This window comes from Macrobrachium rosenbergii, unplaced genomic scaffold, assembly GCF_040412425.1.
Source record: "Macrobrachium rosenbergii isolate ZJJX-2024 unplaced genomic scaffold, ASM4041242v1 171, whole genome shotgun sequence".
NCBI lineage: Eukaryota > Metazoa > Arthropoda > Malacostraca > Decapoda > Palaemonidae > Macrobrachium > Macrobrachium rosenbergii.
Window position 1 is genome coordinate 4268570 of NW_027100729.1, and position 12393 is coordinate 4280962.

General features: G+C 39.0%; 2 long non-coding RNA genes across 2 annotated transcripts in view; one reads left to right on the plus strand and one right to left on the minus strand.

Moving 5' to 3' along the window:
* Positions 1-12393, plus strand: part of LOC136838111 (uncharacterized) — a 271933-nt gene that overhangs the window by 217373 nt on the left and 42167 nt on the right. The gene's annotated exons all lie outside the window — the stretch shown is intronic.
* LOC136838205 (uncharacterized) lies at positions 6435-10282 on the minus strand. Its single transcript, XR_010852896.1, has 3 exons — positions 10103-10282; positions 8459-8527; positions 6435-6609 (listed from the first exon to the last, which is right to left on the minus strand). It is a non-coding gene; the product is annotated as an uncharacterized lncRNA (long non-coding RNA).

Below are 12393 nucleotides of genomic sequence, written 5' to 3' on the forward strand. Positions count from 1 at the left end.
GGGAAGTTTTGCCCCAAAAAAGTGGGTCATTTCGAAAGATTTTGTCAGGAAAGGGTCTGTTTGGCAGAAGTTTTTCCTAAGCTGTGTTTTATCTTTAGAGGAGACTGTTAGTTTGACCTAAAAACTGTTGGTCTTACCTAAGGATTTTCACTATGGGGGGCTTTTTGCCTGAAGTGTGTGTCTCTTTGGCGGAACTTTTGCCCGAAAAAGTGTTAGTCTTACCTACCGATTTTCACTAGGGAGGTTTTTACCCAGAAAATGTGAAGAAAGTAAATTGATTCCTGGAAGGACTTTGTTTTGACTGAAATGTATTGTGATTTTGTTTGGGCTCGAAAATCTGTTAGTCTGTCAATTTTTATATCAAAGTATTAATTTACTCTTTCCTTGCTCAGAAGTCTTTCAGCAAGTAATTTTGCTGTTAAAGTTTTTCGTCTATTGGCCTAAAAGTTTGTTGAGTTTATAGGCCTGCAAAATATGTCAGTTTGGGACCCATAGTTGATTTTTGCCCAGAAATAGGAGTTTACAGGCATACCAAGTTTGTCATTTTGGGAGCTACAGTTGATTTTGCCCAGAAAGAGGAGTTTACAGGCATACCAAGTTTGTCAGTTTGGGAGCCACAGTTGATTTTGCCCAGAAAGTGAAGACCTGCCTGAAAGAGTTTATGGTTTTTATCACTTGCTCGTCAGTTTTCTGCCCAAGAAAGTTTTGCTTTTTATCTAGAGTGTGATTTTTGTATAGAAAGTCAGTTTGATATTAATCCTTGCTTACAAAGTATGTCAATTGGGAGGTTTTTACTGCAAGATTAAATAGCAATTTTCATTTTTAGGTAAGTTTGGCCTCATTGTCCCATAGCCCTTCTAGTACATGAGACAGTAATTTTAATATATTCATATGCCACATCAAACAGCAATTTTCATTTTTAGGCAAGTTTTTAGCTACGTGTCCTTATTCTGATAAGGGTAAATAAGTTATTCTTATTGTCAGTAATTATATGAGACGAATTTTCTGAACGTTCAGTCATGTTCTGCTCCTCGTAGTCTTGTTCAAACTGGAAGCAGAAAGATTGAGACGACGACATTCCAACTTCAAAAGACCTGAAGGAATGAATGTCCCAGTCAGTGTGCTGGACATTTTCTCTATAATTACCTGTTAATGAAGTGAACTTTGCTCTTCTAATTACGTGTTATGAAGTGATTATCCCTTATTTATATGGCAATGGGCTGATTATTTCTCCCCAATTAGATAATTGCTCTTTTAAAGAGGACGATGTCTTACCCAAATTACGTGTTAATGAAAGTTTTTTCTACAAAATTATTCGTTAATGAGCCTATGTTTTCTCCCTGATTACATAATTACTATTTAGTTGGGCCTATACCTATCCCAAATTACTTGGTAATGGGACGAATGTTCCTCTCTGATTGCATAATTACCGGGTAAAGAGGCTGGTTTTCTCTCTAATTACCTGCTAATGTAGCAAAATTAGTTTTTAACTGAAATTACTTAGAAATTACCTGTTAGCTAGGCCTATTACTCTCAGTTACTTGGCAATTACTACTTAGTTAGGCTGTACATGTCCCTAATTGCTGGCAATGGGGTGGATTCTTGTAAGGCGCATCACACACAACCTAAATTGGCCTGGTGGTCCACGTGTACGGTGAAGGTTGACGTTAGTCCCACCTGCTGTCCTGCTGGGAGGAGGAACTCAGGGCAGGAGGATATTAGCTTTGCACGCCCCTCCCATTTACCTGACTCAATCACTTACATTGAATGGTGTTGGGCCTATAAGACGAAGTGGTTTGTTTTGGGAGGGGGAGGTGCAGTAAGGCGCCGCTTGTTCCACCTGAAGGTATTTGGGTCACTTGTCTGCTTTTGGGGAGACTGTGTGTCTTGATGTGATTAATTGCTTTTGTTGTAACAAGAGACTGTAGGATAACTTGTAATTTGATGAAATAAAGTTAATTGTAGATTTTCTTTGGTTTATTTGTGAAGTTCCTGTAATTCTCTTGTTCAGAAAGACATCTGAGAATATAAATGAATATTCAATGCTTTGAAAATAAATCTTGTAGATGAAAATATCATGTGAACTGAAAATAGCACCAAATTAAAACTTTTAAAAGTCTTGAATTAATGCCGTGAATTTGAAGTTACTTAGAAATTCAGTTCTCAAGAATTCAGTGGTGTGGTGCTCATCAAGTTATTAGGTTAAGCCTAAAAAATGCGGCTGAAATAATTTAAAAGCTAAATCTTATTAACATTGTGCAAATGTATAAATTACGAGGGTGCAGCAGATACATGAATTTTAAGAGGTTGAAACTAATCGCCATAAAATGCTGTAAAAATATAAAAATAATGGGAATGTATATTTCTCTGATTAAAAATGCACCAATATCATGGAACTTGGAGTTTTACAAGTTATGATTAAACGCATTGTATCATCAAATTCACATGGGAAAAGTTAGCCAGGCAAAGGTATTTGAAGGAACGAAAACTAATAAAAATATGAAGTGAAAATGAATCAATATTTTCTGACATATTTCAGCCTTTTGCGGTCAGGTTTGACATCAAAATGGCAATAATTGCGGCAAATTGAAGTTTCATGTTTATAATCATGACCAGACTTCAATTTAACAACCATTATTGACATTTTGATATCAGACTTGACATCAGAATGCTGAAATATGCCAGGGCGTCAGGCTGTGTGAGACCCTTAAAATCTACCAAGTTATTTCATTGAAATCCGTATTGAAAAGAATGAAGTCAGTTTTACATAAATACCTCTCTGAAAATGAGGTTGAATTAGCCTTATCAATTAATCTTTACAAGGAAATTATCCTCTACAGCTCTCAAAAGTCAAGAATCGTGTCAGGTGCTAAAGTCGATGTCTGATGGCTGATACGTTCGAAATATTTATCTTCGTTCCTGTCTCTCCCGCATTTGCCTCCTGTTTTCTGAGGTTCAATTATACTAAAAAGACTCATTTTCTAATAAGAAGACGTGAGGGAACTCTAAAGACTAGAAATCTTAACGAAAAAAACGGAGGTCAGAAAGCCACAAATGTACGTTTACAACCGTAGATATCCTGACATGTCATCCATAGGGGAACTGGACTTGGAAAATTTTTGTGGGTGTGGGCCATTATACTTCTGGACGAAATTCTGGTGGTTTAAGTCTACGGGAATTTCACGCCTTGTTTCACAAGACACTACAGGTGAACCAAGCACTTGCTGAAGTACGAAACCACAGCCATAAGAGTGAAGGTAAGTCTAGGCTTGTCTTGGTGGCAGCCTTGCCACGCCTACCTCAGTCTTATTTACTTAAACATCATTCTCCGACATTTGAGATGGTCTGACATCATATCTTCCCTAGCGGCATAGAAAACTGGCGGACATCTTGGAAAGCACGAGGGAAGTCTATACGAGACTTCTTCCCATCTCGGCAATCAGCTGTTGTCAGCTAAGGAAACTTCAAGCCCTTTGGGTCGTGCTTCAGAGTTGGTTACCGACTGGTTTCATCATTACCTCCAGCTGGGGGCGCTCTCTCTCTCTCTCTCTCTCTCTCCTCCGGGGCATTGCAATGCTGGGTCCGAGGAGTAAAAAAAAAAAAAAAATTTTTCATTATCACGAGTAACCTTCCCGATATGATTTTATGGGTCTAAATAAAAGGACGTACGATTATCTCATGGTCTTTATTTACTTTATATCATTGGCCTACAATGTTTATTAGTTATATTTGTCATCACCTATGACGTCATGTGAAACGCTCATACACTCAACCTACCTGCATGGAGTGACGTCATGACTATGACGTCACCTAATTTTCCCACCTTAAGCAGGGTGGTGATTGACGTCACTACTACGTGTGAAATGGGTTTTACACTTCTGTGCAGTGGCGTCACAACTATGAAGTCTCCTAATTTTTCCACCATAAGCTGCACGCAGTGACGTCACAACTGACGTCATTTTTGTACCGTACCTTGAGATGCGTGTAGTGACGTCACTATGACAAATTTTTCCACTGTACCCAAAGATATATATATAAGTTTGTCCTTCTACATGGCTCCTCTCAAACCTGTCGTTTTGGCCTTAAGTTTGTCATAACTCGCATATTTCTGTCCTTACTAGTCTTGCTTAACAAGTCTTAACACTTTAATGTGAACTGCTTTATTCAGTTTGTTACCCTGATATAGGGAATTTCACCCCCTCTGTTATTTTACGTACCCTTTCTGTAAGTCATCTGTGACCTTTGAAGAACTTACCTTTGATCTTTGACCTTGGTACTATTTTATCTCAATTGTAGCTTCATACTTTATGGAGACAACCCTTTAACCAATCACGTTTGAAAGCTGCATATACCACACAAAAAACTTTAACTTTTTCTGCCATTCTTGCTTGATAAATCTAACTCGCCATTTCCAAAATGAACTAGAGTTTCGCAGACTCACAACCGCCACCATAGAGAGACCCACCCCTTGTCAAAAGACAGAGTATTGTTGATGCAACAGGTGATTAAGTAGTTTCACCTGAGACTTGGCCTGTTGTAGACGATGTGTACTTCAGCTAGGAAGTACTGGGGTAACTTGTAAAAAACTGGTGTCAATAAATGGAACATATGAAGCATACAAACAGCTGCATTCAGGAACAAACTAGACAAAGAAAGCATGGTGCCTACCAAGTCAAAACCACTCAAAATTGCTTGAGGAAATCAAAGACTATTGGCCCTGTAAGACGACCAGGCAGTACGACCTGATGGTGCCACAAACATCTAAAAGATGCAGTTTCAATCAGTACCTGTGGGAAGGGATTCGTCTCAACAGTATCCTGCAACAATGAGTTTTGCTCTGGGAAACCACCTTGCCATAAAGCAGATTCTTAAACTTGTGTTAACAAAAGTAACATCTGAAGCATACAAACAGCAGCGTTCGGGAACAAACTAGACAAGAACGTTGGGTACCTGTTTAGACAGAACCCCCAAAAAACATTTCTGCAAAATTACCAAATAGGCGACAGACTTTAAAGGCAAAAGACACCCCATATGTTCTAAGCAGCACACAGTCAAGAGAATACAGAAAATGGAAAACAAAAGCATCCAACCATAAATGGATTCAGACAAAACATCAAAATATCCTAAAGGAGCCAAATAGGTAAAGTTCTATGGGATAATGAGAGACGATTTCCTAGTTCACCACGTTCTGGACAGCAGCAGAGAAATTACTTAACTTTCAAGTCCTTGGGAAAATGAGCTGAAAGCCTAGGTCTGAATGTCTACAGGGAAAGCGCATAACCATTGCTGGCTGTTTTAAGACAGGAACAGTAACAAGACAAGATGCTCGAGCAACCTAATCCTAGAAACTCTTAATCTTGTACAACGGATGTTTCTTTTCCTTCTAAAGAACTTGAAAAAAGCTACAAAACCTAAATGCAAAAACAGAAACCAAAGACTGTCAAGTCATCCAAAAGGATTTAGTCTAAGACTGTCGTTGTAGCCAAATTTCAAATCCAATGTTAAAAAAAAATTGCAAGCACACACAGCAGGAAAAACTGCTGCTCCGAAAAACATTATACCAGCAGATCTGGCATACATGGATGTTCTCTTTCTGAACATAAAGGACGTTTTAAAGATACAAATAACTTAGACCAACACAAGGAACGAAGTAAGCTCCAATGTCTACAAGGCGCCAGAAAGCAATGAAGTGAGTTTGTGCTTAGCTAACACAGAAACTGCGCTCAAGTCACAGCAGCAGTACCCACAGCAATGTGACGGAGGCTGCAAAGAGCAGAACACTAAATTAGACAGTTAAAAAACTGTCAAATGAAAGAGTTAATCCAATTCCATAGGGTCCACAAAGCAAAATGAACCTGACAAGTAAAACAAGAGACTGGTGAATGTAGACATGAAACTTTCTGACTCAGGAACAGACGAGAGTTTGTGCACAATAGGCTTCAGTGAGCAGGACTCCAAATTGGACAAGTTCAAAAACTGCCAAACAGAATTGTTAATCCATCTCAGAGCAGAAAAAGCAAAAAGAATTTGCCAAGTAAAACAACAGCCTGCCAGATGTAGGACAGATATTTTCTCTGACTCAGGTGTCAAAGACTTGATTTTAGGGTCTATTTTGAGAGAGAGCACAAATTGATCAGGTATTGACAAACACAAACACAATATTTATTTTGACAAAAACCAGATTAATTATTCCCATACCAAAACTGCATATTTACTTTTTCAGTTACTTCTCCTTTGTTGCTAAGACAAAACATTTTCCTTACCATGGCTAAACACTCACTTGAAAACAAGAAGTATGATCTATAAATCTTGAAGAGTTACCAGTTGAAGTTGGAACTGCATGATGCCAAGATATCTGGTAAACGGAACAGTTTTGGATATTCCTTTCCAACCTCACTTTCAAGACACACTATTAAGATTCCCAAGATGAATTCTGAGGCTGTCAGCCAAATGCCTTTCGTTCAATGCACATCGAACTTGTAGGATATCTCTTGAAAAACAAATTCTTATATTCCCTCTGCTGGATTCAATTAAATCTGCAACCTGTCACATCTATTGAAGAGTGGTTGGTCTTGATGGTGATGCTGTCCTCTTCATACATATCAATACCTGGAAAACAAAAAAACATGTATTATTCAATGCATGTCTTATCTGCTGCATTATTTTCCTATTATGCTATAAGTTTGCTCATTCCAGTACTGTAGCTCCTGTTTATAAGATATCCAGGAAGATACATTAAAGAGATAAATGAGACAAGCTATGGAAATAAATAAGATTGCAGGAGCATCGTACTTAAGAGCACAGGAAAAAGGTTTAGGATCTTCACAAGAAGGACTTTGTTGTGTCCACTGGGGGGACACCCCCCCCCCCGGAGGGCCAGAGTTCCTGGACAAGATGGGGATTCAAGGAACTTGGTGCTTAATACTGAAGGTACTGAAGAGGGCTATAACTTCCTCACTAACACATCAAGAATGAGGACAGGACACTGATGAACTCAAGTTTGAGGCCCAGCAACTGGAGTCGAAAGTAGGTGTGAGCAGATCAAGCATGCCAGAGTTTAGTTCTTGCTGAGAGAGAGAGAGAGAGAGAGAGAGAGAGAGATTCTTATTGTGACCAAGAGAGAGAGAGAGAGAGAGAGAGAGAGAGAGAGAGAGAGAGAGAGAGAGAGAGAGAGAGAGATTCTTATTGTGACCCAAGAGAGAGAGAGAGAGAGAGAGAGAGAGATTCTTATTGTGACCGAGAGAGAGAGAGAGAGAGAGAGAGAGAGAGAGAGTCTTATTGTGACCAAGAGAGAGAGAGAGAGAGAGAGAGATTCTTATTGTGACCATGAGAGAGAGAGAGAGAGAGAGAGAGATTCTTGTGACGTCGAGAGAGAGAGAGAGAGAGAGAGAGAGAGAGAGAGATTCTTGAATACAGAGAGAGAGAGACGAGAGAGAGAGAGAGAGAGAGAGAGAGAGAGAGAGAGACCATGAGAGAGAGAGAGAGAGAGAGAGAGAGATTCTTATTGTGACCAGAGAGAGAGAGAGAGAGAGAGAGAGATTCTTATTGTGACCAAGAGAGAGAGAGAGAGATTCTTATTGTGACCAAGAGAGAGAGAGAGAGAGATTCTTATTGTGACCAAGAGAGAGAGAGAGAGAGAGATTCTTATTGTGACCAAGAGAGAGAGAGTTCTTATTGTGACCGAGTTAGAGAGAGGAGAGTATTTTAAACAAGTGTCAAAGTCTAGTATAAAAATAACTGCTTTGACAGAGCCATCTGAAAAGTTTGCTATGAAGAAAAACTATTATTTAATGTACGTAAATTTAATGATAAAACCTCGGCGCTACTCATGAAAGTAGCTAAACAGCATTTCTTTAATGTTTATGCTGGTGGCTACAATCAGATACCTTAAAAATAAAATGTCATTTAAATATCATATTTGTACAAGTGGGGACAGGTCGTATGTCTATCTAATAATGTCTGTGGTTTAGACATCTGGCTAAATCAAATACGATACAAAATGACTTCAGGAAACATGTTACATTATGAACAGCATGATTCAATCATGGCTGAACCACTAACACCCTAAAGCTATATTGGTCATAATATAGACTTGGGAAAAATATTATATTATGAACAGGATTCAAGTATGCTCGAACCGAGTAGCACCTGCTGTGTGAGTTTAGTCATAACAACTAACCCGGCAAACTGTCCCTGCACCCTCATTTAATACCAGAGGTGTTGACCCGCACTAAATTTCCTGCTTACAAAACAAACATACTTAAAGAAAATTTGTACAAGTCAAATACATCTCATTCCTAAATAGTGACTGTCCAGTCAATTAAATTTCTCCTCTCTGTACCTACAGATCATTGGTCTAGTCATAACATTGCAGCTATGCAGAAGTTTGCCTTAAATTTAAAACTGTTGATCCAAACTTAGAATTTCACTCTTACAAAAAAGATTAGTAAGTACTTACTAAATATTTGTATAAGTCTCTGTATTGCGGACTGGCAGGAGGCTTCCTCTTGGGGCATAAATTCCACAACTGAAAAAATTAAGAGAGAGAAGTTGACAACCATATTGGAAGGGAGGAAGCTGATGAAAAAAAAAAAGTGATAAAGAAAAATATTCCTCTAAAACAGTTACATGAATGTCTGGGCACCTATTACTACCCACACTGCAAAGGCAAAAAGGTGTGATATTCAATGACCTTGATTCTTCTGACATAGGGAAATTTACTTTAATATTTACTGAAAAGCAAATGAATAAAAATGAAACTTAACTGGAAATCACCACAAAGGCTGACAGTCAAGTAAGGAGGCCAAAGAAATGCTGACAGAAGGGTAGTAGGGCATGATGCCAAATGCACTTAGGCCGAACAGACAAGAGGCCGAAGCCAAGAAGCCGAACGGACAAGAAGAAGAAGAACGGACATGGTGTCGAATGGCCAGAATTCCCAACGGACAAAATGCTGAACAGACATGAGGCCGAATATACGAGAAGTCGAAACAATCTTGGGTGGGTCGTAAATTAGATAATTACCACAAACTTTAAATAGATAATGACAAGTTTCGTTACAGGTAACAATGAAATTTTTTTTTTCTATTTGAAAATCTCTCCCCTGAGTTTGATCACGGATTTCGTTAAGACAGAACGAGGAGGAAGAAAGCTTCTTTTGAGAGGTGGTGCCTGCGTTGTGGATAAAAAGATTAATAAGGCTACATATTGACGGTTGAAAAACGGCGGATTGTAGAGCTAGACTTAAAACTATTGATGATAAAGTACAAAGCAATGTGTGCGGTCATTCTCGTCCACTTGATGGGGCTCGTAATTCGGGTTTTAAAGTATTGGACGGTATGAAGAAGAGTACAGCTGGGAATTCGGAAGTAGTTACAAACATCATGATTAGGAATGCAACGGAAGAATTGCCACTTGGTGTAGCTGGGCCCTGCCTGAAAGAACACTTGGAAGATCCACACGAGAAAGGCAACAAAGGCAGAAGTGGTCAGAGCTTTGGACGCAACCCAGCGCGAGGAGAGAAGAGAACGGATGTGTAAGTGACATACATTATCATCAAAAAAGCAAACGTGGTTTGGAGGTGGAACATTCGACTCTGCCCCACTAGGCAAAGAATTGTATACAATGATTACAATTTTTAATTACATAATAAAAGTTTTATATATATATTTTTACATTATGCTTCATACTTGTAATTAATTTCACTTCATTATTATTTTATGACTTGCATTGTTTTCAATAATATTTTGTGAAAGAAAGTTGCAAATAATGGTTTTAATTATCTATCCTATATCTTTGGAGAAAGAAAGTTGGAAAGAATGGTTTCAATTATCTATTCTCTTCCTTTCGACGACATATATTCATGCACACCTTGTCCTTTCGGCTTCCGGTCAATTCGGCTTCCGATCAGTTCGACTTCCTGGCCGTTCGGCATCAAGTACGTTCTTCTTCTTCCTGTCCGTTCGACTTCTTGGCTTCGGCATAAATGCATTCGGTATCGTGTCCACACACGGACATAAGAATGTGGGGTTACGCAGACAATAACCAGGGTGAAGATATAAAAAAAAAATGTGCAAAAATAAACCTGTTTGATCACAGTTACCATTAATGGAATAAACACCATTGCCTCACTCAGACCTGTCCTGGGATACCAGTGACAAGTACCAGAAGTACAGTACCAGTGATGAACACAACTATGGGACCCTGTCCTGGGATACCAGTGCAAGTACTGTACTCTACCAGAGCTGGACACAACTACAGGACGGACCCCTTTCTCTCATCTCTGAAAGGAATAATATTACTTTAAAATAAAGTTCACCAAACATGTGTCACAAAAACAGAACAATCAATACCTTCAAACATAATGAAGGTCCTACAAACTCTGTTACTGCCAGTGTCAGTTAAGAACCCAGAAAACACCAAAGTAGCGTGAACAACTATATCGATGTTGTGCATCGAAACTTGGGACACAATAAGGGATCGAATTCTACCTAAAGAAGGAAGTGATGTGAGTCAGACTAAACACGATGTAAAATATTACGATACTTATGGTAGCAATATTGAGTAATAATGTAGATCTGAACACGCACCCCTACGATATCTGACGCGTCATTTAGCCTTTTTTTTCAATGTCTGGCTTCATTGTACGGTATTAATAAAACTCCATTTGCTTCATTATGATTATGTGGGTAAATGTTGATGAGGGGTCCAGATTTGGTGGGAAACAAACCCCCTCCCCACCTTCCAAGACAATTGGCTATACACCCTTAATGCAATAAGTATTTTAATGTCTGGCTTTAGTATACGATGTTTATTAAACACCTTAGCATAATTATGATTAACTTTGTTAATAAATGTCCAGATTTAGTGGAAAAACAACATCCCCCCTACTCCAACAGACCTGGCAATACACTTAATGTGATGACATGTATTCCAGCACCACATATGTTCCAATAGGTTACGTATACGGGAAAAGAATACGATATTGATACAACACCTTCTGCATGATTATGATTAAATATGTTAGCAGAGGTCCAAATTTGGTGGAAAAACAAGCCTCCCCCCCTCCCTCCCCTTTCCAACAGACCTGGCTGACTACGTTGCAATATGTTGTAAAAGGTTGAATACACAGTATGGCCTTTGACAAATGTAAAATAGAGAGATCGTACCTCTTCCCTAATAATGAGCCTGATAAAGATGACAATCGTCTTTTATGACCACATCGTGCTCATGTAGGCCTACTGTGTGTGCTCATAACTAAAAACTTTGTTGGCGCTTGTAGTCACCACAGTTTTGGCAGGATGGCTACGCCATTTCTGTCAAAAGCTAACAGACTTTCATTACCTTTATTCAAACCAAGCACGCCAACTCCCGTAGGCCCACTCAGCTGCGCCAAGGCCTGCGGAAAAGTCACATAGGCCTGTACGTTCGCTTTCCTCTTTCACAAAACCACTTTCGAAGTTTTTTTCGTTTATATAAACGATCGAAAAGGCACTACCAAACGCTTCGGGGTAAATCAACCACTCTTTTTCTGCGAATGTATTTATTCTCTCTCTCTCACACACACACACACACACTGAGGGACCTGGGGCAACCCGAACGAACTGTAAGGATGTAAGGATAAGGACTCTCTCTCTCTCTCTTCCAGCTGTTCGTAATCATTCTCTACTTCCTTTTACTTTTGACAGGGCAGCCATTTTCATATATAGGCTTATTTTGCCGATTATTGCATCACTTTCCTAAAAGGCACAACAACATTTGCCGGCTTCTTACACGAAAGAAAGCTGCCGTCTCTGTTTCCAGCAGCAGGACACAGAGAGAGAGAGAGAGAGAGAGAGAGAGAGAGGGGGGGGGGCTACTTTCTATCCACACAAGCCTTTCGTGATTCGCAACACTTGTACGAAAAGAGTTTTCCAATTAAAACGAAAAATGCCAGCGAGAATTTGCTTAATCTAGGCCGATACGAAAGCATTTCTCTTCAAGTAATAAAAACACAATTTTGAAACTCACTAGTTACCGGGAAATGACAGTTAATAACACGGCACCTTCGGATAACTGGAAAAAAGGATATATTTGGAAATCCCATATCATAATTATGTCACGGAAAATAGTTCAGTTTAACCCACCAGCTACGTACGAGAAGTCCAGTTTTCAGTTCTGATATTCGAGTCAAATGATAACACTTAAATGAGCCACTTTTTACTATAATATATATTCGACACCGGCCCCCATCATTTCCCATCAGAATTACCTGTAATACGACTGACTATATGGATACCTAGAACACTAATTTACTAATAACCCTTCAACTGTTGATTCCCGAGTTCCAAATTTACCATGACTCCCTTTAACAGAAAACAATATATAGAAAAGTTTATATGGCAAGAATATTCA